We start from the raw sequence: 24,808 nt of genomic DNA, 5'->3' as shown, positions 1-24,808 counted from the left end.
TTCAGATGTGAATTCAATTACACCTCTTACAGTTCCTGCATTGAAATACCAATTGATGTATTAAACTTCCGTACAATCAACCTTATCTATGTTGAAAGCCAGAAATACAAAAGACCTCTGCAATGTTTCACAGAATAGGAACATTGTAGCCCTGAAATAACCCCCAGGTATTACATTTGAAAACTCAAAATCCATTATTTTTGATCAAATACAATTGTATTTGTCACATGCTTTGTAAACAACAGGTGTAGACTAACAAAAAAATGGTTACTTATGTGCCCTTCCCAATAATGCAGGAAGAAAGAAAATAGAGCAATAGTAGAAAAGTAAAACACGTAATAATAAATAAGTAACAATAACATGGCTATATACAAGGGGTACCAGTACCAAGTCGATGAGCATGGTTACGAGGTAATTGACGTAGATAGGAATAAAGTGACAGATTAACAGTAGCAGCAGCGTATGTGTCCAAAAAGTCATTGCAAAAAGGGTCAATGCAGATAGGTTGATATTTGGTTAACTATTTAGCAGTCTTATGGCTTGGGGATAGAAACTGTTCAGGGTCCTGTTGGTTCCAGACTTGGGGCATCGGTACCGCTTGCCGTGCACTAGGTAATAGAGAGAACAGTCTATTACTTGGGTGGCTGGAATCTTTGACCATTTTTAGGGCCTTCCTCTGACACTGTCTGGTATAGAGGTCCTGGATGGCAGGGAGCTTGGCCCCAGTGATGTACTGGGCCATACGCACTACCCTCTGCAGCGCCTTGCAGTAGGATGCCAAGCAGTTGCCATACCAAGCAGTGATGCAACCATGTCAAAATGCTGATGAGTAACAGCTAATGTCCTATGACTTGACAGCATGCTGCTGAGCCAATCCCAGTGTTTGGGAAACTACTGCATGTTGGACTTAATCAGTTAAGCTTTTGCACCGTAAAACTGGGTTGACTTCTATTTAGGGGTTTGTTTTCTTAACTTGTCCTAATTCAGAGTTGCTGCCTGTCGTCAAAACATGTAGAAGCAAACCATTTTCTGTTAACAAAATGCTTCCGCTGTCACATCTGGTGATAACGTATCAGCTCTGAAACCAAGTTGAAGAGATGACAACAGATGTTCATTTCTGGCTGCAAACCAAACAAATTAGTGAGGACGAGTTCATATACGACAACAACAACACAAAAGTCTATTGGGTATCAAGGCTGATTGATAGTGAGCCTAAATAACCTTGCAAATGAATCCTGCTGCTTTGGCTATGATGCTTTACTTTGATTATTATCAACGCTTACCAAGTGTGGTGCAGCAGGGCCAAGCCTAACCAGCACAAAGAATGCTGGCTAGGGGAACAAGCTCCATCTGAGCACGGTTCCCTTAACGAGGGTGTGGCAGCCCTCTCATTGACTGCCTAAGGACTTAAAGGTGCGTGGCTCTCCCTCTGCGGGGAGTGTGTTCTGGAGTGCACACATCATGTGAGGTATGGTTAGGGCCTATATGATTTGCAGCGTTTAAGCTTTTGGCTAGTCCTGTCGACTTCATGCATTTTTCTAAGTTTAAAGCCTGACCTGTAGAGCTCTGAAAGAGCCAGGATTTAATTGGCCTTTTCTTAATAAAAGCCTCTGTGCACCGCACTCCTGTCTCCTGTGCCTCTACCTATCATTGCCCATGCCAAACCCCCTAGACTGTGTGAAACCCCTTGCACTGTCACACCAAGTCACTATTTCCACACGAGCAGTGCTATTTCGATATTCTGAATGTTTGACTGTGGGTGTTTTAGAACTCTAGGGGCTTTCCAGTCGATGAGGCCCCAGAATCGATGAGCCTTCCTGGGCCTGGGGTGTGTGTGAGATGAGGGGGGTTGAGTGACAGTAGGGTCATGTTGGCCTTTTGCTTTGCTCTTTTGCTCACATTCACCCCACTGTGACTGCCACTCAGGACTGCCTGGTCTCATAGACTACACGTGACATAGTAAATGTAAATCCACCCGTTAACTATTTATAACACCTGTTAACTATTCACTGCAGCAGATGAGCGTCTATTTTAGTCACCCATTTGCGATGCAGTAATATGTTGAGTGCTTTGCACCAATATCCCCCCATCCAACACCCACTACTACAACTCCATTTTCATCAACCCCTCCCAAGGTAAAAGTTGAGGAGAATTTAATTGCTCTAAGGTAAACCCATAGACTTAACAAAACCCACCTTCTACAATAACTGTCAGGTTCCCTTTTACCTTCCTACACTGGCTCAAATAGACTCAATAGCTCCTTTTTGAGTGTTGGCGTGACCAATCCAATATCCCCACCAGATTCCCCATTTATGACAACTCATTATTCACAGCGCTCTAAACATGATGGAAAGCAGTCCTTTGACCATTATTGTCACTGTGGTTTAATAAGTAAAGGTAAATCTCAATAATGGATTTCTTTGTGTCTTTATTTCTATCTCCTGGATGTGAGGAGAATGATCATTTCATTTTTTCCCCAGGGTTGTTAATAATAACTCTTCATTGTAATTGCAAAATGTAGATTTCTGCCTAAATAGACATACCCAAAAGTAACTGATATTCATGTGTAATTACATGATTATATTTGGAAAGAACACATCTGGGAGATTATGAGGAAATGATCAGAAGATAGATAGGAGTTACATAGTACAGGATACACAAGATCAAGCACACACAAAATATTGTTTTTTATTTATTTTGAAAGTAATATTTCATTGACAAGCTATAAGTGAATTATTGATGACTAGAGCTGAAAACCCATTAGATGGCTTCCACAACATGTGAACAATACCAGAAAATAAAATGGGATTGATAGACCCACCAACTAGAAAGGGGCAGATGTTTTAGTAAGTTGTGTTAGGTGTTGTCACGGGACATTACCAAGTGTCCCTAAACCTCTCCAAAGTGGCATACGTCTGTAAATTAGATAATTCCAGTGATATTACATATTCATGATGGCATCTATATTACATTTGCAATCCCTAAATGCTATTTGTTCAGTGTAAAAACAGAATTCCGACCATTTCAACCTCACTCAAACATTGTGGTGGTGTTATGGAATATCCAGGGTGCATTCAACCTTTCTAAAGTGTATGAATGTGGTAATTGCACTGTTTTTGCACACTGGATGTGCCTAAAAGTTATTGTTCACTATAAAAACTAAATTTCTACAACACCAACCTCTCTCAAACATTTTGGTTGTGTCGGGGGACATACAGGGTGACATGGATGCCTACAGTGCATGAGCAGGTAACATCATATTTTTGATGTGCAAAGATATAGTCACTCGGTGGACATTCGATGTTGACATTAAGTCATAGAGATATCAATAGGCTAGATGTGTTCCTACCAACCGAAGGATTAATTTGATAGCCCCCATGTAGTTATAGCTCAAACACAGACCAAATCAAATTTTTACCTTGTAAGATGTTTGCTGTTTAGTGAAAACTTTGTGTAAAATAAACATTTGTACTCTCTGGCTGGTGATCAATAATGGTAGGTCACAGGCAGACAAATAAAATATCCTCATGATATGTGGAGTCCCGGATTTCAGTGTGTATCAACTAGTGATGCACCGATATTACATTTTTGTCCGATACCGATATCTGATATTTTTCTTGCCAAAGGAAAATTAGTTAGCTAGCTAAGTATAGCTACTAAAACAGATTATGTTGTTTTGCTATGTTACTATATAGCTAGGTGTCATTTAAAATAACCCTCATTTATAAGACAGTGCTTATTTAATTAATGGTGGTCGGACCCATCTATGTGAAGCTAGCCACAATAAGGATTAGCCACAATAGTGGAATTTGCAGTAAGCCTTCAAAATAAAAGTATGGCATAATTCTACTATTTGTATTAATTTGCATCACTGTCAGACATACTTTTATTTTTAAAGGCAAACCCCACATTCCACTATTGTGCCTGATCCTTATTGTGGTTAGCTTCACAACACATAACCCGGTCCGGTCGAGCCTCACTAGCTAGATGAAGCTAGATTGCTGCTTATAAAGTTAGCTTTGGGCAACAGGGTTAATTAGCTGGCTAGCTATTTATTTTCATGAACTGAAGTTCAATTTCAGTAGGCGAACAACAAGTGGCAACCTAGCTAATACTTACTCACAAAGATTTCTAAATTATTGCTAAGAATAATGAAAATGACTGCAGGTTCTACTGGTCATTGTTTTCAGGCTGGTTGTATTGGTGCTAGCTAGGTACCAAGCTAAAGTTAGCTACCCCGGAAGTTGTGGTCGAACAAATGATGCTTTACTACCAATGTGGTAGTGGCCGGTGTTTGCTTGTTTGCAGACTTTTTGTACAGCTTTGACAGTGTTACTGTATTTCTTTTGACTCGCAAAGTCCCAAACAGCGCTCCATAGTATGTATGTCGTGAAGCTAATAGCAGTGACGCTATTACTGTGTAACTCCGGTAGGGCAACATCTGAAAAATAGCGCACTTGGTAGTGTGTACCGGTGCTCGACCAGTCGAAGAAAGCCAACATCACACACGACAGAGAACAGTTGATTGTCAAGGGAAATTAATTCCATTATCTGGATTTCGCCTTTGAGTTGTCTCGCTGAAATGTTGTTACTCTTTCAAATGACTGCTCGACTTGTTGACTGCTTGATCCACACAGCAGACATTGTGGGCTAGGTTAGGAATGCTGTGTTGCAAAATTTTACCTGGCATCATTACGTCACATTATATAGGCATGCACTGTAGCTTAGTTTTTAACATCGGCGTTAAACTAGACATCGGGTCGATAGCGAAGTTGGCATTTTTAGCTAATATTGGCCGATTCCGATATGTTCACCGATATATTGTGCATCCCTAGTATCAACGTATTTTGTGTTTATTTTCGTTTATGTTTCTCAACGCTAACCAGAATATAGGTAGCAGCCTTCTTGAAATGAGGTCATCGGCTCGGCCTGCCTTATAAATTCGTATGTCCATATATGGTAATAATACCAAAGATTTGAAGGCGCCGATCATACCATTCTCATACCAGACTGATTTAATTTTAAAAAATCAAATAGGGTCCCCAAATATGGGGACTTTACATTTAAGAGGTTTTAATTACCCAGTGGTTATTTTTAATCTGTCATAAGTTCTCTGATAGGCCTTCAGACCATGCAGTGCTCCAATAGGCTAAGTGAGGTCACAGCCATGGTGTACATTTCACCCTTTCATTTAGTCCATGTCTAACGGTATCCCTGTAATTATATTGTATGCTTTTGGGCCTGGCTTGGCCATGCTGCTTATTGTGCATTAATGCTGCATTGTATAGTGTTGGATTTTACATTTTGAACATAAAAAATTAAATAAATGAGAGGAAAGAAACATAGAATCAAAGGAGAAAGAGACTGGGCCTCTGTAGAAAGACAGATAGCTGTGGAATGTGTTGGAATGTGTTGGGGGACGGGAGCAGAGCAATGTGTTGATACAGGGGAGACATGGATCTCTGTGGATTAGGTGAAGGTGGGGTTGAGGTCAGGAGGTGAGGACAGGTCACCTGTAGGGAGTAATAAGGGTTTGGTGTCTTGTTACTCTTTTCCTGTTAAACCATAAGATGTAAGGATTGGAGAGAAGGGGGGGGGGGGGGGGTGTTTTAAGTGGGATATATATATATACGTATATATATGAGTGGGACAAATGTTGGAGTGTCTGAATACAGCTGTACAGAACCTTTGGGAAGAATGAAACTTGGTTAAAGCTTCTCTAGTGTCTGTGAGTTATTTACTCTGAAAAAAAAAGAACCTAACACTAGTATGGAGGGTTTATATTGTTTACTAGTACGCAGCGCTGCACTGCAGAAGGGCTGTGTAGATTTGCATGACAAACTGAATAGTTGTTAAACAATAGTTAGCCGATAGTAAGAGATGCAGTATGTGTGATCCCACTTTAGTTCGGTGTGCAAGTGTGTGTTCACGTGTACTGTATGTGTGTGTGTGTTGGCACTTTGTACATGCTGAGTTGACTGTGTGTGCATTTGTCTGTGTATATGTGTTAAATAGTGATCTATTTACTGTTCGTATCCTAGGTGTGTTTGCGTAAGTATTTTTGCTGTACCTTTCCTCACAACCTGTCCTGTCATGTATGAATGCTGCCTTATCTGTGCCTGTTCATGCTGTAGTGACCATGTAGTCTAATGCAGATCAGATCATAGCCAAACCTCTGGGGCTACCTGGTAAATAGAAATGCCTGTCAAACCTGCAGCACATCGAGGCCTGAAAGACACTCCATAGAATATGAATTTGTTTATATCCCCTTTGGAATAGAAAGAGTCAGCATTGACAAGCACCATAGGACCTGTCAGAGAATAAAGGGACAAAGTGAGCTGAGAAAGAGAGTGAGAGAGTGTGAGTTATGGTCCAGGCCACTGCTCCTAAATGTGGTCACTGTTCTGTCCGTCCTCTCTCCACCCTGGAAAGTGTTCCACTGGAGCATTCTGTACAAGGCGTTGTCCTCTGTGCCAAAAACCTGGGCTGCTGCAGTCATTCCTTGGATGCACTGGGATATGTTGTGTTACTCAGGTTATTGACTCTGTATGTCTCTCTTTGAGTTTACTAGACACCTCTTAATGCATTGAGAGTGTAAGTCATCTCAAAGAATCAGCCTATAGAGGAATTGCTAACACTTTGAATGTGATTTGCCATTGGGGTCTGGTGTGTTGGTACCACTGTTGATTAGATTTAAAGGCTGCCAATTTTCTTTTTACTCTGATCTGTATTCAAAGGAGTCATCGACTTCTCTCTAAATGTCACCGCGAGCTGGGATTTCACTAATCTTTTAATGTGGGTATCAGAAAACAGACTGGCCTTTTTAAAGCATGGTACCGTGTTTAGAGAAAAAAAATAAAGCAATGTTATTTGTTTCCCACCCCTATTCCCTCGGCGATTACAAGGCCTGTACTTGCCAGGTTTTCAGGAAATGAAATGGTGAACTTTGGATTCAGATGTAAACAAAGTGACTGTAAGGCACTAATTAGGGTGTTTCAGGCTTATCAGTGCTCTCTTTTTTTTGTTTTCTCCATCGTTTCCGCGTGTTCAGAGAACTCCAGTTGATGTGTCTTTGCAAAGTGATTTCAGATATTTTCATAGTAGTAGAGCACATTGGGCGGTGCTCTCTCTGGGCCACGCTGCTACAGGTTGAGTTTTATTGTGGAAGGTAAACATAGACATCATGGTATGAGGTCTGCTAGAGACTGTGGATGAATTGGACTGACTCTGTCATATACGGTATGAAGATTCCCAAAACATTGTTATTGTAGTATGTTGTCATGTTATCTATCCACATGTACTTGCCTGTCTGTCTGTAGAAATGATTTACTAAACTAACACCAACATGGGTTATTATCCTGCATTTCTCTTCCATGTTGCAGTAAGAACAGTGCAGGTCAATATGACAGATGTTTTCACTTTTCTGTGACCCCAAAACCTCAGATTTTCCACCAATGCTCCATTAACTGTAATAGTGATGTAGGTGGTGAAGAGGGAATCGATACTGATTGTCCAATCAGATGGATGCTTATGATTGTCTGTCAGCCTATATCCAGGTCACAAGTCTATGGCATAATGTATATTTTTCTATGGTTTGTTGTGCTTTGACATTATTGAGCCGCTTAAAAAGTGCTTGAGAAATATTGATGGAGAGGAGGGCAGGGATGGCGAGGTGGAGGGGTGGGGGGTGGGGAGGAAGGAGGGATGGGGAGGAAACGGATGGTGGGAGTAGGAGTTGGGGATTGTGGGGGTGTTCAGGGGGAGGCATTTGTTGGAACCCCCCTACCTCATGCCGAAGAGCTTGGAGGGCAGTGTGTATAATTTACTACCCACCTCCTGCACCGTTGGCTGCGGAGGACTCCTTTCCGGGACGGAAGACGAGGAGCGGAAAATAAGCCTCAGAGTAAATCCTATTACATTAAACAGGAGGGGGAGGGAATGGGAGAGGGGGGGGGCTGTGAAATCTTAGGGAATAAAAAAGATGAAGTCATTTGAAACTGTGTGGCTCTCGGTTCAGCTCACTGCCACATTGACTACAAGGCAAATGAGACAGTGTTTGTGAGTCGCTGTCTGTGGCATCGCCTAGAAACATTGTTCCATTCAGCATCAGTGAGTGGGCCCATCTGTTACTGTGTCACTCTGCCACAAGTCCCCACACTCCTGCCCAGGCATTATGGATTCACCTCATAATGAGGCTATGTAAAGCCTTTAGACAGTGAAACACCAAAACCCATTTTTTTTGTGTGAAGAGCAGATGAAATCTGGACAAAATGCAGTCCATCGGACATAATACTATTAATAATGATAATGTGTTTATTTATTTTTCAACTGCTCAAAACGCATTACATTCAGACATGCGCTATAGCTCTTGCCTTTTTTCAGAACACATTGCTTTGAGACCTGTCATGGCTGAAGTCATAGCAAGCTGCAAGCTACAAACCCAGTTAATTCCCCAAGCCATTTCTGTCATGCCACCCACATGAACGTCTACAGACATAAAGTGCTACTGTGTATAATGCAAGTGGAAAAGCCACATACACAACAGATTATTTTATCTTTCTCACAGATTGTTGCTGGTAAAGGAAATGTGAGATGAATAATGCCTTTGCATGCTGTGGTGTACTCAACCCGACCAGTATGCTTTATGTTTCACAAATGAGAGCATGCATCGCTGCTTTACGAACACTGACTTGATTTATAACCACTAAGCATTGGGCAGATTTAGTATTTGTCTGGACATTTTTCACCTGCAAAAAAAAAGAAGAAAAATGACTTTCCAGAACCAGTCATGCGGTGCCCTCTTTATCCCTCTGTCCATTCTTGTGATGTCACTTACTAGGGTATTCTTTGGCAATCATACTGTAGGAGGGTGAATAAATATCTGAGGTACATCATTCCACCCTCCATAAGGAAGTAACTACATGTTAAAAAAGCATCTTCTAGAGGGGGGAGGTATACGTGTGTGAAATGAACGTCCTCGGGCCCTTTGTAACTAAAGTTAATGTGAATTATTCATATTTTACCTTAGTCAAGTAAAGTACACTCATCTTCTTCCCTTTTCTAGTCATCCACAGGTTTGACCTCATTATGTCCTTCCCAAGACAGGAAATGTTCCGTGCCATTGCTCTCATTTACCCCGTTTTGTAATCAGTGCTGCAGTAAAGTGTTATTTGCTACGCATGTCGTGTGAGCCACTTTTTGTTTGTGTGTGTGTGTGTGTGTGTGTGTGTGTGTGTGTGTGTGTGTGTGTGTGTGTGTGTGTGTGTGTGTGTGTGTGTGTGTGTGTGTGTGTGTGTGTGTGTGTGTGTGTGTGTGTGTGTGTGTGTGTGTGTGTTTGCTTGGAGCAGTAGATGTCCTGGCAATAAAGCAGCTTCACATAAACTGGCCAAATAGCCCATACAACACTGTCATCATTGCCAAACTAGCAGCTTTGGATATGCAGACATAGCCTACATGCCTTGTGAATATTACAGCCTTAAGACTAAATTAACATGTACAGTTCTGCATTATACTTGTATGCATACATTATACATACATGTAATGTAAATAACTTGGAGACTTATTCCTTTGTGTGATTCTTGAAAATGTTGAGTAAAGCAGGAAAGCTATCGATCGTTAGATCTGATCCTAATGGACATCCTAGATGACAGCATGGAATAAACAGTCCCTAGCTACTAAGGCAAGCTTTAAAAGGTCAGATTGAAGTTTCTCTACTGCAATCCCGAACAACGTAGGTTCAATCACACTTATGTTCAGTCATACTCAGTCAGTCATCATTCTGCTGGCCACATTCAGCAGTGATTTGTCTCCAGGCCACAATTCCCAAGTAGAAAATGTGTATAATTGGTGATTCTTACTGTTTTTAGTGACTTCACCTTTGACACAGTTCTACTACAAACTGACTCTGATTGAACCTGTAGCATGGACATGGCAAGCATAGCAAAATAAGAGGTAAGCTTAGGAAACCTTCACTGTGCTGCAGCTTAAAAGTCTGAGCCAAACAACCTCTGTGTTGGAATGAGAACATTGTATTTCATCATGATGTCTTAACGGAGGACAGAAAAACAAGTGGATGAGTAGGATGTGATGATGAGGTGATGAGCAGGACTAGTTAGCTGGAGGGCTAGAAGTGTGGGCGACGCATCTCTAATTGTCTCCATCCTCCCATTCTCCAAACCAGCAGGACGGATAGCTTTCCTATGTGTCCTCATTCACTGCTACGCCAACAACCTCCTAGCAACCACTACGAATTCATAGTACACGACAGAGGAATGAGACACTCTATCCTACATAGCTTTCTCCCACCATGTGTGTACATGCAAAATAACATATCCTTCCAAAAACCACAACAACAGCTACTCTTAGAGTCACAATTCTAAATGTGTACTTTTTACTAACAGTCAGAGGCTAGACATTATGTGACAAGTAGTAAGCACATGTTGTAGTGTGGAGAACATGGATGTAGAAGTAGATAAAAACTGAAATGTCACTATCTTAGTGTATGAATAATTTCAATAACAGGTGCGTTTGATGGAAATGGCTGATTATGTTTCTTATTTTAGGTGTTGCTGGATGCGGCTTCTCAGAAACTGTTTTGTTCAATATCTACCTGTTGCATGGACCGTGCTCTGCATATCTGTTCTTAGCAGGAGAGGATGGGAGAGAGGGTGAGCTAGGGAGTGAAATTGGATCATAATTGTGGTGAAAATGATAGTAAATTGTTACAGAAGTCCCTGGGAGAATGTCTGGAAAATTATTGTCTGATATGCTCAATATCCTGATATCACTTCTCTGTCTGGACATAATGTGCAGCAAGACAAATGCTCCCCATCTAATGTCTGTCATTGACAAAAAGGTCCATAGTTCTCCTGTATGCTTCCCTCACATTCAGAAAATTATGCATTTGTGTCTGTGTTACCTCCTTTCATAGATGAAAGCCTGCTACCACATGAGCCACACCATAATGTAACATTGTGAGAGTAATGTCAGGGCTATTCCACTTTGTGAAATTGCGAAATCAGAAGTATAAAGAGCAGTATGCTTCATTCCATTTTCCACTTCCAAAAAGAACAATACAACAGCCGGTAACACTTTGCATTTAAGGGATACTTTGGGATTTTTTTACAATGAAGCCATTTACAGTGCATTCGGGAAAGCTGCCCCTTTCCACATTTTGTTACGTTACAGCCTTTTTTCTAAAATTGATTAAAAAAAATAATCATCTCATCAATCTACACACAATACCCCATAACGACAAAGCAAATACAGATTTTTTGTAATTTTAGTAAACAGATACCTAATTTACATAAGTATTCAGACCCTTTGCTATGAGACTCGAAATTGAGCTCAGGTGCATCCTGTTTCCATTGTTCATCCTTAAGATGTTTCTACAACTTCATTGGACTCCACCTGTGATAAATTAAATTGATTGGACATGATTTGTAAAGGCACACACCTGTCTATATAAGGTTCCACAGTTGACAGTGCATGTCAGAGCAAAAACCAAGCCATGAGGTCGAAGGAATTGTCCATAGAGTTCTGAGACAGGATTGTGTCGAGGCACATTTACTGTATGGGTACCAAAACCTTTCTGGAGCATTGAAGGTCCCCAAGAACACAGTGGGCTCCATTATTCTTAAATGGAAGATGTTTGGAACCACCAAGACTCTTCCTAGATCTGGCCGCACGGCCAAACCGAGTAATCAGGGGAGAAGTGCCTTGGTCTGGGAGGTGACCAAGAACCCGATGGTCACTCTGACAGAGCTCCAGAGTTCCTCTGTGGAGATGGGAGAACCTTCCAGAAGGAGAACCATCTCTGCAGCACTCCACCAATCAGACCTTTATGGTAGAGTGACAAGACGGAAGCCACTCCTCAGTAAAAGGCACATGACAGCCTTCTTGGAGTTTGCCAAAAGGCCCTTAAAGGACTCTGACCACGAGAAACAAGATTCTTTGGTCTGATGAAACTAAGATTGAACTCTTTGGCCTGAATGCCAAGCAATACGTCTGGAGGAAACCTGGCACCATTCCTACTGTGAAGCATGGTGGTGGCAGCATCATGCTGTGGGGATGTTTTTTCAGCTGCAGGGACTAGGAAACTAGTCAGGATCGAGGGAAAGATGAATGGAGCAAAGTACAGAGAGATCCTTGATGAAAACCGGCTCCAGAGCACTCATGATGCTGGACCTCAGACTGGGGCGAAGGTTCACCTTCCAACAAGACAATGACCCTAAGCACTAGAGGTCGACTGATTATGATTTTCCAACGCCAATACCGATTATTGGAGGACCAAAAAATTATAATTACAAGTATATCCTATGTAACTACATTGCTCTAACATTACACTTGATTCTGTATAGCCTTTGAGCCAGGTCATAACATAGAAACTGAAAATGACCGGTAGTTAATGACAGAGTGTGCCTTGTTACAATTGTTGTCACCAGGTCCTGACCTATTTATCAACCCTGGTATTAAATGTGGATTCGATGTTAGTGGCACCTAGTTACATGCAAGACACATTTTGGCTTGAGTTATTAACATGGTAATTCACAGGTGATCTTCAAATTTGTAATTACACAACAATAGTTGCATAGTATTGCAAGAACATTTGTAATAACATCAGTAATTACACATGTGGAATAACCTTCAGCAACTAGATTTGTAATTACACATTCCTTGTTCCAACTGTAATAACTGATAGCGCTACAACCTTATTACATGTAATTACATAGTAACACCTATATAACTACTATGTTGTTAATACAGTTATTACTGTGTAGTTACATAGTAACACCTATATAACTACTATGTTGTTAATACAGTTATTACTGTGTAGTTACATAGTAACACCTACATAACTACTATGTTGTTAATACAGTTATTACTGTGTAGTTACATAGTAACACAAATAACTACTATGTTGTTACAATAGTTGTTACTGTGTAGTTACATAGTAATATGTGCAACTTAACGTAAAGTGACACACAACAGCCTCTGACTGAGCGTCTTGGAGAAGCATGTTTGTGGCCTTAGGGATTTCTCTTCACTGAATTTCTCAGGAGTGTAGATGATGGAATTTGTACAGACTGTGTGTGTTGGCTGGCTGTCACTAGAAGTTAAAGTAGCCTACTTCTCTAGATTGTGCTCGACTTTCTAACTATCATACTGTGTGATGCTGTCATGGTACTTTTGGACATTTCTGTCTCTTGGATATACTGTAGTTTCTCAGACAGAATGCCTCACAGTGTGTTTTTATGGACTGAATCAGATCAGTTGTCTGTTTGTTTTGTGGTGGTGTCTTAATGGACGGTGTGTAAAAAGATGATCTCTAATTCTTTAAAATCAACGTTCTTCACCCCAGGGCAACAGCCCCAGTAATAAAATGCCACTATTCAAAGCAACCCTTTTATATCCACGATTAAAGCTATTGGATCAGATTATTAATGCTTTTTCCTTGTTGGAACACAATCTCCTTTCAATATCACAACTTTCATTATGATTTTCTGAGGAAATGCCAATTTGGAACCACATTGGATTTGTTGACACATAGACCAAGGCTAAATTATATTGTTCAGGCTAATGGAGGCTTTAGTGTTGAGCTAGATCAGGATAGCTATTAGTGTGTGTGATAGCCCAATCCCCTGCCTCAGGAGGCAAGTAGCTTAGACCCTTTGTAAAGGGTCTATGTGATTCCCCCTTAGAGATCTACAGCCTTTTGTCCTCTGCACCAAGCACGATTTACCCTTAAAACAGTGTAAATCTCTGATTATGTATGAGAAGGCTGGGGTCGGAGAATGGGTTTGGGAATATCATCAATAATCCCTCTAGTCCTACAATGCATTTCAACCCTTCCGTGCTGTTGAAGTCCTTGTAGCGCTTGCTGGTCTTTGATTTTACTCTTAGCTGCTTCAAGCATAAATAATCCACTTCCACTATACTCTTCCCATTTTTGTGCTTTTCAAGTGAGCTCTGCGTCAGTAAGGTTTGTAGTGTATTCACTAACCAGGTAACTAACTAGGAAACCTCAAAACATAGACGTGTCATCAGAAATGGTTGAAACCTGCCCGTTGCTTATGTAAAGAGAAGTACGATCAATGGTCGAGATAGATGATAGTAATGCTGATGACAACATCCTGCCTGTTCCGTGCTGTGTTTGAGCAGAGTCAAGCTGAATTAAGACGTGTCAGGCTGCTGCCAACCATGGGCTCATCCCAGGCTCATCGGAGCCTCACAGTAATGATTATTTGATCAGGACTATTTGAACAGCGGGGTATGACATGGCTATCTGCATGACAATAGCCTCATTCCATTCCCATTGGGGATCCAGCTTCGGAAATGTCCTCAAACCTGTAATGATCAAACAGCCTCTCCTCCCACTCAGCAGAATGCTTTTTTTTGGGGGTGAGGGTGTGTGTGTGTGTGTGGGGGGTGTCAAAAGTTAGGAAGTTCAGTCCGGTCAAAAGTTTTAGAACACCCACACATTCAAGGGTTTTTCTTTATTTGTACTATTTTCTACATTGTAGAATAATAGTGAAGACATCAAAACTATGAAATAACACATATGGAATACGGTAGTAACCAAAGAAGTGTTATACATTTTAAATATATTTTAGATTCTTCAAAGTAGCCACCCTTTGTCTGTAGTGATGACAGCTTTACACACCCATGGCATTTTCTCAACCAGCTTCATGAGGATTGTTTTTCCAGCAGTCTTGAAGGAGTTCCCACATATGCTGGGCACTCATTGGCTACTTTTCCTTCACTCTGTGGTCCAACTCATCCCAAATAATTTCAATTGGGTTGAGGTCGGAAGATTGTGGAGGCCAGGTCATCTGATGCAGCACCATCACTCTCCTTCTTGGTCAAATAGCCCTTACACAGCCTGGATGTGTGTTTTGGGTCATTGTCCTGTTGAAAAACAAATTATAGTCCCACTAAGCACAAACCAGATGGAATGGTGTATCGCTGCAGAATGCTCTGGTAGCCATGCTGGTTAAGTGTGCCTTGAATTCTAAATAAATCACAGACAGTGTCACCAGCAAAGCACCTGTAACGGTTCTCTTGTGGTGAAGGAGAAGCGGACCAAAATGCAGCGTGTAGATTGCGATCCATGTTTAATGAACAAACGTAAAACACGAATCAATACAAACACTACAAAACAATAAACATAACGAAAACCGAAACAGCCTAATACTGGTGCACATACACACAGAACAAGGACATCAAAACACTAAGGACAATCACCCACGAAACACACAAAGAATATGGCTGCCTAAATATGGTTCCCAATCAGAGACAACGATAAACACCTGCCTCTGATTGAGAACCATTTCAGACAGCCATAGACTTAACAAGAACACCCCACTAAGCTACAATCCCAATACATACACACCACATACAAAAACCCATGTCACACCCTGGCCTGACCAAATAAATGAAGATAAACACAAAATACTTCGACCAGGGAATGACAGCACCATCACACCTCCTCTATGCTTTTAGGTTTATGTACGCTTGTTTGTATATTTCTGTTTTTGTATTTGTTTTGTTCATAATAATAATAAACAAATAATAAAAGTCAATCACCCAAGCTAACTTGCTAGCTACTTCCAGACACAAATGAGCGAACAGCTCACTGAACATTACTCGCTCTAGCAGAGCTGGTTAGGCCGAGTTGTTACGTATTGAGATACATTTTCATTTTGTCAAAAAGTTTTATGCTATGTATTCCTTTTTTGTTTTTACACTTATTGATAATTTCAAAATAATATTTCAATTCGATCTCAAACAATGTGAAGAGGGGTTTGTTCTCCGCCCACTTAATTTTACGGATAAAGAATCTGCCATGAAAAATGCCAAACAGCTCTCTGTCCTTGTACTCCTGGATATATGTGCTGCATTCGACACTGTTGACCATGATGTCATTCTGGAGAAACTGGAGTTGGCCTCTCCGGTCCAGTTCTAAATTGGTTTAGAATCTATTTAACCGGTTGAGAGTTTGTCACTCTTAGTGAATATAACTCAAAGAAAATACATCTCACATGTGGCGTTCCACATATTTTTAGGTCTGTTACGGTTCAGAGTTATCAGAAAGCACAGCATTGATTTTCACTGCTACACAGATGTTACGCAACTTTACATGTCTGTGTCAAAGCAGAGGATTTTAGCTCCACGGATAAATTATTAGATTATTAGTGATTTAAATACTTGGATGGCTCCCAACTTCCTCCAGATAAATAAATCAAGACAAGACCGAGGTACTTATTAATGGAGCCAAAGCACAGAAAGATAATCTGGCCACGCATTTTAATTCACGGGCAATAAATATAAAACACCAGGTTAAAAGCCGAGGTGTTATCTTAGATTCTGAACTCAATTTCCAATTTGACAAAAATAGCTTTTTACCACCTAAGGAACTGTAACGGGTGTCATCTTCTGAAAACAAAGAAATACAAAAACATAGAATGCCCACCCAAATCACACCCTGACCAAACCAAAATAGAGACATAAAAAGCTCTAAGGTCAGGGCGTGACCCTCGTTGCGGGCTCTGGACTGGGGCCCCTTGCTGAGGGCCCCGGACTGGGCACCCTCGTTGCGGGCCCTGGGCTGGGCACCCTCGTTGCAGGGCACGGACTGGGAACCCTCGTTGCGGGGCACGGACTGGGGACCCTCGTTGCGGGCCCCGGACTGGGCACCCTCGCTGGAGGATCCAGACTGGAGGGCGTTGCTGGAGGGTACGGACTGGAGGGCGACTCTGGAGGGAGGAGACGCAGAGACAGCCTGGTGAGTGGGGCTGCCAGGGCCCCACCTAGGGCCCACCAGGATGGGGAGACCTACAGGAGGCCTGGTGTGTAGAGGAGGCACCGGATGAACCGGGCTGTGGTGGAGCACTGGAGCTCTGGTGCACAGCCTTGGCACCACTCCTCCAGGCTGAATGCCCACTTTAGCCAGGCCCCTCCAGAGTGCAAGAGCGCAGGCATAGGACGAACTGAGCAGTACCAGCGCACCGGAGACCAAGCGCGCTGAGCTGCCACAATCCACCCTGGCTGGATGCCCACTCTTGCATGGCACTTGCGGGGGGCTGGCATATTGCGCTCCGGGCTATGAGCGCGCACTGGAGACACCATGCGCTTTACCGCATAACATGGTGCCTGACCAGTACCCCGCTGCTTCCGGTAAGCACAGGGAGTTGGCTCAGGTCTGTAGCCTGACTCCGCCAATCTCCCCTTGTGCCTCCCCCCCAATTTTTTGGGGGGGCTGCCTCTCGTGCCTGCTGCGCTGCCTTGCCTCATATCGCCGCCTCTCATCTTTAGCTGCCTCCAGTTCTTCCTTCGGGCGGCGATATTCCCCAGCCTGTCTCCAGGGTCCCTTACCGTCCAATATCTCCTCCCATGTCCAGGAGTCCTGAACCCTCTGCTCCTCCATACCACGCTGCTTGGTCCATTTGTGGTGGGTAGTTCTGTAACGGGTGTCGTCTTCTGAAGAGGAGGAATCGGACCAAAGCGCAGCGTGGTAAGGGTTCTTGACTTTTTATTTGAACTGAACACTAAACAAAAATAACAAAGGGAATAAACGAAACAGAAACAGTCCTGTCAGGTGCAGAAAACACTAAACAGAAAATAACTACCCACCAAAACCATGTGGGAAAAAGTAAGTATGGTTCCCAATCAGAGACAACAATAGACAGCTGTCCCTGATTGAGAACCATACCCGGCCAAAACAAAGAAATACAAAAACATAGAAAAAAGAACATAGAATGCCCACCCAAAACACACCCTGACCAAACCAAGATAGAGACATAAAAAGCACTAAGGTCAGGGCGTGACAGGAACATTGCCAATGTGTGGCTGTTCCTCTCTCAGGCTGATACAGAGAGACTCATCCATGCTTTTATTACAAGCAGACTTGACTACTGTAATGCTCTCCTGTCTTGTCTACCCAAGAAAGCTATTGGTCAACTGCAAAATATACAGATTGCTGCAGCACGGGTACTGACCAAGACCAGACGGAGAGCACACGTTACATCGGTTTTAAGGTCTATGCACTGGCTGCCTGTGCTTTTAGAATTTATTCTAAGATTCTTCAATTGGTTTTTAAATTAATCCACGATTGTGCACCCACATACATGTCAGACATGCTTTTAAGTTATGTGTCCAGTACAGTAGGTCCCTCAGGTTCTCTGGCACTGATATGGTCTTATACTATCCCAAAGCCTAGGACCAAGAGGCATGGAGTGACAGTCTTTAGTTTCTCTGCACCAAGCCTTTGTAATAGCCTGCCAGAAAACCTGAGGGGGGGCCGAAACTGTGGACATATTTACAATGTATCTTAAAACACACCTTTTAGCTTTGATTTCCTTAGGGCTCTTGTTAGTTGTTCAGTTTTTATTGTTATTTTATTTATTTGTCATGTTATGTTTGTTGTGTAGTAAGTATTTCAGTTTTTATTTTCATTGTTTTTATTTTTTTTTTCCTGTGAAGAACTTTGTGTTGCATTCCATGTCTGAAATGTGCTGTATAAACAAAGCTTGATTTGATATCTCCCGGTCCGCCGAGTAGGCGGAGTTTGTCTATTCAGACAAATTCTATGGTTCAAAATGGCAACACTTTGCCAACCCGGTGCACAGGGCTTCTGAATCAAGTGCACCTACTGCTACCAGCGTAACACTAATAAAAAAGGGAGTGCAAGCCTTTATCATTGGCTTTTCTACAGAAATGTTTGGTGATCGACTAGGGATGCCTTGAAGATCAACCAGTCGATCGCGATTCACCGGTAGGTGACCACTGGTGTATGTTTTATATGACATGTCAATGATATAATGAGTGGAAGCTTGATGAATAAAGGCTGCAACTGAAAATGCCAGTAATCAAGTACTTGTTTATGAAATGCCACTCAAATGCATAATGTGCATGCACACATAAGGTGCCACTGTGTGTCTGACATGTGACCGATTCATCGGGGGGACACACATATGTGCGCACACCAGTGGCGGTCAGTGCCGTTTATGATGAGGGAGGACGATTTTTCTTTTCATGAGCATGGCCTTATTTCTATTACAGCATGTTGGATGACTGTCATTCATATTCCATTCACCCAGTTCAATGTAACATCGATAGGTTTAGGCTACTACATGATACTCACATTTCCCCTATACCCATTGATGGGTTTGGATTTCTGAGCTTTAACTGTTATTTATCATCATTAGTTATATTATTAATCATTAGTTATAATAGAGACATGAGGTGCCGTAGTTAATCTTGGGAGGGGCTGAGTGCTGGGAAAACGGTCACATGGCAGTACTGATAAGGGGAGGAACTGTTTATTGCCCATATCACCTACTGTAGCTCCCTGCCTAGCAATAATGATGCAATGTTTAGCGATAATAAAGGAGACTCCACCCAACATGGGGTATACATACTATCACGGGTGGAACCATGTCTTTGTCTGTTCAGCTGTTCGATCCTCTGGGAAGAATAAACTTGGTTTAAGATTTCACAGTGTCCGTTGAGTTCTTACTCTGATAGTTAGAACCTAACACCATCATGAGGTTGCTACAACCTAACCTATTAATGAACGTTTATAACGTAGGTGCATACAGGTCGAGAGAAACATTTGAGATGACAGACAGTGAGTGACACATGGACAGACATTGACACATTCAATACCGCCTTTCACAATCTTTCCTGCATCTAGCTTATCTAGGGTGTAATCATTAGTCCAACAGTTGCAAACAAGTTTCTATTGGACAAATTCAGGTATTTTTTTTATCCCTGTTTCATTTTAGTTCCATTTATACTATTTTTCTCAACAGAATTGGCGGAATTAATACACCCCTGATCAAAGCAACCACGTTGTATTCGTTCTAGCCCCTATGCACTCTCCTCCTCTCACCTTTTCCCTTTGTTTGTAGACTTCAATGAACAACACATCAGCTGTATGTGACCAGGCGAAAAAACCTTTCCAAGCCAAACCATGTCACAACCTCTACACACACCTACATTGTTGTCCCCATATTAGCTAAAGTAACGTCCTAGTCAGCATAGCTAAAATAACTAATGCGCTAGTAAACCTGCTACAACCATGCAGTAATGTTACAATGCATAGTCAGTAAGCAGTTACACCGGCGGACCCAGGTGGCAATAAATTAATAAAACCAAAAGCTTACCTTGACTTGGAAGAGTTCCAGTGTTGTGTTGGATAGTCATAGCCAGCTAGCTAATATAGCATCCCTCTGTTTGAGCCGGGTGTTTGAGTAACTAAACTAGCCAGCTGCATTCGCAAGCTAAGTAAGAGAAACTGAAAGTGAAAAAATATGACACTCTCTCTCTCTCTCTCTCTCTCTCTCGCTTCTTCTTCGTTTTTGAAGAATTGAATTGGTTGAAACCTGTTCAACTATTGTCTTTCTCTTTCTTTGAGTCAAATACTCACAACATTTTATGCATAGCAGTGCTAGCTAGGTGTAGCTTATGCTTTCAGTACTAGATTCATTATCTGATCCTTTGATTGGGTGGACAACATATCAGTTCATGCTGCAAGAGCTCTGATCGGTTGGAAGACGTCCTCCGGAAGATGTTATAATTACAGTGTAAGTCTATGGAACGGGGGGAGAACCAAGAGCCTCCTAGGTTTTGTATTGAAGTCAATGTACCAAGAGGAGGATGGAAGCGAGCTGTCCTCTGGCTAGACCATGGTGCTACCCGACAGAGTGCTGTGTAGGCTACTGTAGACCTTCATTGCAAAACATTGTGTTTTAATCAATGATTTGGTGAGGTGAATATATTTAAAATAGTTTTATCTAAAAATAATAACTTTTTCAATGTTATACCATTTTTATTTTTATGAAATTCACAGAGGAGGATGGTCCTCCCCTTCCTCCTCTGAGGAGCCTCCACTGGCACACACACACACACACACACACACACACACACACACACACACACACACACACACACACACACACACACACACACACACACACACACACACACACACACACACACACACACACACACACACACACACACACACACACTAGGTGTGAAAACTTTCCTTCCTGATGTTCCACCCACAGGGTTAGTGCTTCTCTTTTCACACATCCCCTCTTCCTCTCTAGCCACAACAGACTGTCAGTCACAGAACTAACATAACTAATTAGCCTTTGATAATTAAAATGCATATTTAATTCCATCAGAAAACATATGGTCATGCTGAATTTTTCATCACCTTTTGTAAATACGGCAAAACAAGCAGAATGACACTCTCCATGTATCCGTACTGTGAACATCAGTGCATCATTGTTGGCTCAATAGAATGTTTGCACACAGCAATATGGGGATAAATATGGCTAGGTAATCATACTGTGGAGAATAACCAGGGGAGTTCAACATACTTTCGGTTGCATTGGTTGTCCCATTCCTTCTTTACCACTTACTGTGCTCTATCTCTTCATTCTTACACTCCAACACCCCCTTGTGACATTATGATTAACTCTGGGGGCTAAAGATTCTGGGTTAATGCCGAGGTCCTGAGTGATATCACCTGGGAAATCACTTATCATGCCTGCTACATATAGATTGCCCCACATTGACGGCTCTTTATTTTACTGTGTTTTGGTTTGTTGCATGAACGAGTATGCATTCATAGGAACCTCCCAATTATTCTGGGCTATTAGATTTAGATAAACACCCCATGCAAATACCCAATACCCTCTCTGTCTTTTGGGGATGATAAAGCATGTGAATGTGCCGCAAGCTTCAGTGCTGTTATTTAGTTTGTTTTTTTATCAAAGAGAGAGCATTTAGGGACAGATAAGAATCTGAATGTTCAGGATGTGTTAGTTTCTCCCTGGAGATCGCTCCAGATTGGGTTATTAGACTTCTGGACATGAAGACACATGCCTGTCAGATAAAGTAGACAATCTAGTCCAGTGGTGGGCAATAATTACGGCTTGAGGGCCACATCGGGATTGCAAAATTCAATGGAGGATGCACAGATTTTTTTCATTCCGATTTGTTTGTCAAAAGCAATTTGCGGGCCTAAAAAGGGGCAGTTACAGTATTTGAAAACGTTTATGTCCGTTGTCATTTCTTCATACTTTCTATCTAGTTGTAGATAAAAGAGTGGCCTGGAGTGTTTTTTTAAACCTCCCCCCAGATCTAGAACAGAGTCCGTTAGGAAGGAAGACATTCTGTGGAACAAATGTGTCTACAATTTACATTGTATTATGATGTCACTCAACTACTTAGGCTGCATTTACAAAGCCATTCCAATTCGGAACTTTTTCCCAATTATTGACAAAAGAGCGGGTCTGATTGGTCCAAAGACCAATTAGTAAAATAACAGATCATAATTGGGCTGCCTGTGTACATTCAGCCTTAGCTATCTCTGTAGACTTAAAACAAGTGTGAGTGGTATTTTAACTTCCCTTTGAATCCAGTATTCATTGTCTATTTCCCTAGAACTCCCTGGCTATAGGCTTACATGTGTTTACAATGTGTTCCTGTTAATTCAGCCATCTCATCTGATAAATTAGGTACAGTGTAACAGGTTGGCGTACAGCATGTTAGCGTCTCAGGACAAACATCTTTAAGTTGATTACTAACCTGACAATGTATCGTGGAGGAATATTGAATTTATGAAGTGACAGACAGCACACCCCTGATAGGTCTGTTCCAATGCCAATATTGTTCATAGCTCGTAGCCGCTCTATCTGGCGTCTAGTTTCTAAATATACTCATCAGCCAATCAGTGTGTTTTACTAGTCTGACTACTAAACAGTCTCCGGTGTACGCCCTCGCCACTTCTCCCCCACAGCCCACAGCTTATTGCATTTATTATTTACTTGCCTCCGTCCATTTAGTCATTCTAACTCATAAAAGTTTGAGTAAAACTGTTTTGATTTGAAAAGACTTGCTCTCCAATTGATGAGCAGATACAGCCATTTGTTTTTGGTAATCCTGCATATGATTACTATTGTTTGTTTTCTCTTTTTATATATATATATATTTTACCCCTTTTTCTCCCCAATTTCATGGTATCCAATTGGTAGTTACAGTCTTTCCAATCGCTGCAACTCCCGTACAGACTTGGAGAGTCAAAGGTCAAGAGTCGTGCGTCCTCCGAAACACGACCCAGACAAGCCGCACTGCTTCTTGACACAATGCCCACTTAACCCGGAAGCCAGCCGCACCAATGTGTCGGAGGAGACACGGTACACCTGGCGACGTTGTCAGCGTGCATGCGCCCAGCCCACCACAGGAGTCGCTAGAGTGTAATGGGACAAGGACATCCTGGCCGGCCAAACCCTCCCCTAACCCAGACAACACTGTGCCAATTGTGCGCCGCCTCATGGGTCTCTCGGTCGCGGCCAGCTATGACAGAGCCTTGACTTGAACCAGGATCTCTAGTGGCCAGTGCCTTAGACCACTTCGCCACTCAGGAGGCCTATTTATTTTCTCTTAATGATGCAAATTCCCACAGGAAGAACTGGCATGGTGATCACATTTAATCAGGCTGTGAAAACACAACTCTGGAGAGGTTATTTTATCACTTAGAAATGGGCTGCATTATCCAAATGAAAAACAAGCAGAGGAAGAGGCAGATTTGTCACGGAGTGATTAGTGCTCTAGCATCCCGCTGCAGGAACAGCAGCATTTCAAGGACAGAGGAAACCTCTGAGGTGTGCTCTAATACAAACACTGCTTTAACTCTTTATTGTACAATACTCTAACACATCAAATCAAATCAAATGTATTTGTCACATACACATGGTTAGCAGATGTTAATGCGAGTGTAGCGAAATGCTTGTGCTTCTAGTTCCGACAATGCAGTGATAACCAACAAGTAATCTAACTAACAATTCCAAAACTACTGTCTTATACACAGTGACAGTACACACTGACTCCACACTGGTACTATCAATTAGGAACATGGAGGGTTAATGGAGCCCATCCAAAGAGCTGATATTAGTCCCACCTTGACACTGCTGGTTCTTCTCCCTCCCTATTGATATACGTATATAGGAGCCCCTACTGTTCCTCCCCATCTCCCACCAGCCTTTCACCACTGACTTATGGGGATTAATTCAGTCCTCTCTTCATATTGAAAGCTCCTCATATACATCGTCAATAACTGGCCGTATAGTGATATCAACATGTGGCTCTATGATTTACAGAGCCCCGCCTGGTCTCCTGCCTGGGTGCCATGGGGGAACAGATTAAGGACTAGGAGCAGCAGCTGGGTGTCGACACAAGTCATCAACAGCAAGGGAAAGCCATTAACTGGCCGACCTTTCCACTGTGATTATCCAGCTGTGCTCTGGACCCTTCTGGGGACTGTCAAGACTTCTCCCCAGAGTTCTGCTCCCCAAAAAGCAGCAAGAGCTGTGGGATATGGGCTGTGGTAGTTTGAGCTGAAGACAAACTGTGGTCAATGTTTTGAACTATTAGGTTGACCAGAAAAATCAGTGCAGGAAGGCTGTAGTCTATGAGATCTATGGCTGCACATGGTAGATGTTGGCTGGAGTGGACATATTGGCTGTGTGATTTCCTCATTGAGGCCAGTTGGGAATCGATGATCTGTGCTTGGTGCATTTTCTCCTTGCATTGGGTCATATTTCTACTTGACTTAATAAGCAAGTATAAGCAACCAAGATGTTAGGCAACACAAAGCGGCACGGAGAAAAGTTCACACACACACACACACACAATAAATCAATACACACCAAAGGACAGACAAACATTCAGCATGTAAAATCAGTACACAGCTAGAAACAGGCACACACATTCTATCTGCCCCTTTTCTGGGGTG

The 24,808-nt window shown here is 42.1% G+C and overlaps 1 protein-coding gene across 2 annotated transcripts in view; it reads left to right on the top strand.

Annotated features, from left to right (window-relative positions):
- The window catches only part of LOC118399926 (glutamate receptor ionotropic, delta-1-like), a 464,169-nt gene that overhangs the window by 4,368 nt on the left and 434,993 nt on the right, over positions 1-24,808 (top strand). The window lies entirely within an intron of this gene.

Source organism: Oncorhynchus keta, chromosome 2 (genome assembly GCF_023373465.1).
Source record: "Oncorhynchus keta strain PuntledgeMale-10-30-2019 chromosome 2, Oket_V2, whole genome shotgun sequence".
Taxonomy (NCBI): Eukaryota; Metazoa; Chordata; class Actinopteri; order Salmoniformes; family Salmonidae; genus Oncorhynchus; species Oncorhynchus keta.
Note: the sequence above shows the minus strand (reverse complement) of the source record. Positions and strands in the feature narration are given on the sequence as shown.